At 44.8% G+C, this 5,273-nt stretch overlaps 1 protein-coding gene across 5 annotated transcripts in view; it reads left to right on the plus strand.

Moving 5' to 3' along the window:
* Positions 1-5,273, plus strand: part of PITX2 (paired like homeodomain 2) — a 24,678-nt gene that overhangs the window by 13,632 nt on the left and 5,773 nt on the right. The window lies entirely within an intron of this gene.

Below are 5,273 nucleotides of genomic sequence, written 5' to 3' on the forward strand. Positions count from 1 at the left end.
CCACCCCACACCCCCACCCATCCCTAGGGTCTCCGATCGAGAAAGTTTTCTCTCAGAAGAGAAAATGCAGGAGTGGGAGAAAACGCCTACCGTTTCTGGGCTAGTCGGCACCACAGCTCCTGGCCACCTAGTCCATCTCTCTGCGAGGCTGTCTTTCCATCTCCTTTCTGCATTTCTTTCTTCTTAACTCCTCTAGGATTTTCCCTCTCTTCTCCCCATGATGGTTCTGACCAGCACCTTTCCCCTTGGACCCCCCATTTTTCACATGGGGAAGTGATTGTTAACAGATAAGCAGCATACTGGGCCCCCCAGAAAGCTCAACCTTGGATGGGGCTCTTTCCTCATCCAGTAGGAGTGAGGCTTCTTTCTTTTACAACCAATGCATACAGTTGGGGAAGACTAAAGCAGTTGGGAGGGGAAGGAAGAAATTAATAGAAAGAGAGAGTGCATGCAGAACTGTGCATGCATGTTAAAGAACCATGAGAAGTGATAGAGTCAACTTCTTTGTGAGGCTCTGACAGGAAGAGTGCTCAAGATTCTACCAACATGTTTTTAACAGGCTGACATTTTAATTTAAACCTTTAGAAGTAATATATTCCTTGGGTTACTACAATGAGGTGAGTTCCTCTTTTTTTCCGTCAGCTGACAGCTTTTAAAATATTATTTCACTAGGGAAATAAAAGCTTCATCTCAGATTATAGGTGGGTATTTTTGGATTTATGTGATTTATGGTCACCATGACAACTAATGCTGAACGTTAGCTACCAGCATGTCTCAGAGAGAGAAGACAGAAAGAAGGGAGAGCAAAAGAAATAGAGAAGGGAGATGGACAAGAGGGAGGAAAAGAGAAAAAGAGCCATTTAATTCCAAAGTTGTTTTTTTAAAAAAGTGACTTCAGTTATCCCCTTGCCACTTCCTTCTCCCCAGACCTGAACATCTGTTTATATATAAATATATATATATATATATATCCCCCCACCCACCCCCGGTTCCAAGAATAGTTGCTTTCTGAAGATTAAATGAGCTCCTTGTAAAACGGTGGTAGTATCATGCAAAGGTAAGGAGACTTTTAACAGCGTGTTAGCATACTGATTTTAGCAAATACCCCTCCCCCCATCCCTCTCTTTCCCCTGGCCATTGTGGAGCGGGAAGAGTAACTCCCACCACCACCTGAACACCAGCTACCCCAGACCTCAGAGACTGAACAGCAAGATCTGTGGAACAAAAACACGGGTACCATCTACAGGGACCTAGAGAGAGTGGATGTTGCTCAGCATATCTACATATCTTCCCCTTTTAATAAACGGTTGCTTTTAAAAAATCTATTTAGGGGATGAGGAGAAGGTGGGAGACCAACCACAGTCAAGCTGTTAACTTCTGGATCCTTGGGTTCCATAGCTGCGGGGGTGGCGGACCCTTTCCAGTTTGGTTTGTGGGCTGAGAAAAGCCAGGCAGTCAACGGATGGGGGGGCACTTCGTGGACAGGGCGCAAGGTCTCCATCTGACCTCCGCGCCTTACACCGCGCGCGCGCACTCGCGCGCATCACGTGGCTCTGAGCTGAGTCCAGGCGGGCCTCGTCCTTGAACTGGCCTGGGACGGACAGGACTTCCGTCCCTCTACGGCCTGACGGCTCGCGGAGACGTCTAATTGAGCCATCTTCCCAGTGAGCTCTGTGGACAGATTCTTTCTAAAAGTCGGGATGGCTTGCTTGTGTCCCAGCTCAGACCCTGTGGATACCGAGAGTCTGACGGTGCGTTTCAACCGCTCCCAGCGAGGGCCAGAGGGACTTTGCGCTACTAACACTAGAGAGTGTGAAATTAAGTAAGACTTTAACACTGGTAATCGGCGGCAAATAACATCTCAAAACTCGCTTGATCCCGTGTCACATATTTCCCTCCACGAGGGTCTTTGAAAGAATACGCAAGAAAACTCAATTGAGACAACCCCTTAAGGCTCCCGGACTCAAAAACTCAGACCCGCGCTGGCTTCTTCCTCCCCTCCCCCACGGAAGTCGTGCGGCACCTTCAGCTTCCCAGCGGCACCTCACGTTGGCTCTTTCTGGACTGAAGGCTGAAATCATAGTAATTTCTAGAACCCATCAAGGAGAATTTAGCCAGTGATCGCAGTAGTTCTGAATTCACAAAATACATAAAATCTCTTGACCTCCAATCCCTTTCCCATCCACGCTGCCAATACCCGTGCCCTTGAAAGTCTTACAGTAAGTTAAATCTCCAAAACGGTCCACTACCACAATCACGGGGTTTTCATTGGTTTCCATCACACATCTCCATTTCCCCATCTAGACTTTCCAAGTTGATGTCCTCCTGCCACCCGTGGGGCCTGAGAAGGATGTCACCCAATCGCGGCTGTTCAGAGTGTGTAAAGTGATTAGGAGATTGAGAGAGTGTTGAAACTACTGCTGGAAAAATGTAAAGAAATCCTCACTTTGAGTCGGTTGTTTGGAGAGCTTGTGTGTGTGTGTGTGTGTGTGTGTGTGTGTGTGTGTGTGTGTAATGAAATGTATGCGAACACACACACAAACACACTCACACACACATATATGGTTTTGGTTTTACTTTAATTCGAATTCTCCGGGTAATTGTTTTTATTCTCCACTTAACTTCCATGGATCCACATGAGTGAAGACTCCTTATCTTTTTAGCTTTCTAGGCTGCCTGCTGATCCCAGTGCTTCCAACATCTTCCACACTTAGGCACCATGAGGAACTGTCACGTGCCCTTGGGTTTTTCAACCACTTTGGAGGCTGGTGGAGGTCCTCCACACATGTATATTTGCCATGATGAAAGTTCTGTCACTAGAGCAGAGCCACCAGAGCTTAAGTAAAAACTCTGTGGGTTTATGAGAGACAGGCTTGGAAATCTATATGGCTCTCTGGAGCTTCTCAGCTTTACGGAGGAAGACGTTTTGAAAAACATCCCAAGCTTCCAAAAAAATGTTTGCAGCTCTGGGGTTTTGAATCTTGAAAAACACAGAAGGGAGTATGTGTACCACAGTGGAGAATTTTTCATTGCTTCTGAGAAATGAAGCTTTAAGGGGCATGGTATTGTGGGGACCACAGCTACACTGAGGTTTAAAAGAAGAAACAGGAATATGATTAGTAAACACGTTGGGCAGAAAAGAGCTGGATTTGTATTGACTTAGTTATAGGTCATCGACTGGCAGTGCAATGGGAGGAAATATTTACTTTACACATATACTTTATGATCTTGGGGGAATTAGAGGAAATTCAATAAGAAAACGGCTAGAAACATTTAAAACCCTTATTTAAAAGACTTAAGCAAATTAGAGTCTTATCAGATTAAAAACCACTACAAATGTAAGAGCATTGTCTTCAGTGAAACGCTGTGGGGTCTGAGAAGGAGATTCTCCGCCAAATCTCAGGGATAAAATGCGTCATTTAAGCACCAGATAATGAGCAGAATGTAAATTAATTTAACCTTCTTTACCAACAGGCTGCTGGTGTAATATGTATAATTTAGTGATAAGATTGCAGGACCTAATATAGCTGGATGTATGAGCCTCCGCTAATGCAGACCTGTCACATGGGGATGTGTTCCGCTCTGAGCAGGTGTCAGTGTGTGGAATGGGGCGAGCTGGAATAAAAGGTTAAAGCCAGAAATGCTGATTTAAAGCTTCCTATGAAGAAAGACCCCCCCCCCCCAGCTAAATCTCAAAGTGGGAGAAAGACTGAAAAACAATTCCCACTTGGTTCCTTGGACTGCATGCTTAAAATGGGGAGGGGGGGAGCTACAGATAGGATGGGGGGGCAAGGCAAGAAGCAACACCTCAGTTTCAAGTGTATTTGTAGTCTGCTTTATCCACTTTGTTCCAGACTGAATAAGTTTCCCAATCTTATTAACAAGGACAAAGAGGGAGTTTTTTGAAGAAACATCATACTGGTGTTGCAAATCATTGACTGTAATGTCAAACAATTACACATTCAGAGATGATAACGCTAACTCCACAACTAAACAATCGCCAAAACAGAAACCCAAGGGAGATTAGTTTGTGCTCTCCCTCTGACCTAAGCCGGGGGACAAAAGGACGTCTAAAAGTTATTTAGAATATGTTTGGATTTCTTCCTTTAATTTCCTTGGAAGTAGTACTACAAGGAGTCACTGTTCCCAATGGTGATTTTGTTTGTTTTATATAAATGAATGCGGCTTTACTTTTCCTAGTTGAGTGCTGTTCTAGGCTTCTCCCCCTTAGTACAGCCCCTGCCTGCTTGGACTTTAACGATTCAAGACAGCCTGGAGCTGACTAAGAAAAGAAAATGTCTGTTAAAAATTATCCTTGAAATTGGTTATTTGGCAACATTCTTAATTGTATGGAAATTCATTAAAGCATATTTCATATATAATTAGCTCAAGGTTGTTGATTCTACAGGCTTTATGGATTTGAATCTGATTGATAATAAAGTAAACAAGAGAGTCGAATTTAAAGCATGGCTCTCCTGGTTTAGGACGAGCTTAATGCAGTGTACAAGGAATTTGAAAGACCTAGGATATGTGTCTTAATCAACGTTAAGTAGAATGGATAAGCTTTCAGCATTTTGAAAACGCTGGGTTAGGGTTTCTATTCTATTGTGTGTTTTCTGTCTGGAGACTAATAAGCATCACAGAAAACGTGATCCGACGCGACTTTTTATTCTTGTCTAAATCCAGAGTGAACCACCAAACAGTTGTTCGTTTAAAGTCAAGGTAATTTTCTTTTGACGGGCCCATTTGCTTCTCGGTTTCTAATTTATTAGCCTGCCTTTTCGGGGCTCTGTCTTCTTTGCAATTAATGCAAAGCTTCTTCAGACTAGCGCAGCGTTCACTCGACAGGCTGTTTGGAAAATTTAAGATCGGAAAGGTGATTTGTTGGTGTTTTTCAAATTTTCTAGTTTTAAGTAGCATGTCTCTTTTTTATACGGGGGTGAGGGGTGAGAACTCTATTGGAAATGGATGTAGAGAGACACAAAAGGAAGGGAAGGGGGTGACTTGTTGATCCTCTACCTTTCAGCCCTTGACCTTTCCGTTCCCTTCTCCCAAGTCTTAGACTCCTCGCCTCGTCTGCCCACCTTTCCGTCCGAACTAAAAGCCGGATCGCCTTTGGCCCGGCAGAAGCAGGATTCCCAGGCGCGTGCCTGTGTAGACCGGGTGGGCACAGCGAGGTCTTAGCCCGGCCCCGCATTGCTGATAGGTGCAGACGGGACAGTCCTCCGCGCGGCTCGGGGCGTTCTGATTGGTGGGGAGCCACGTCACTCCTG

Source organism: Carlito syrichta, unplaced genomic scaffold, assembly GCF_000164805.1.
Source record: "Carlito syrichta isolate Samal-C Ts95f unplaced genomic scaffold, Tarsius_syrichta-2.0.1 Scaffold305151, whole genome shotgun sequence".
Classification (NCBI taxonomy): domain Eukaryota; kingdom Metazoa; phylum Chordata; class Mammalia; order Primates; family Tarsiidae; genus Carlito; species Carlito syrichta.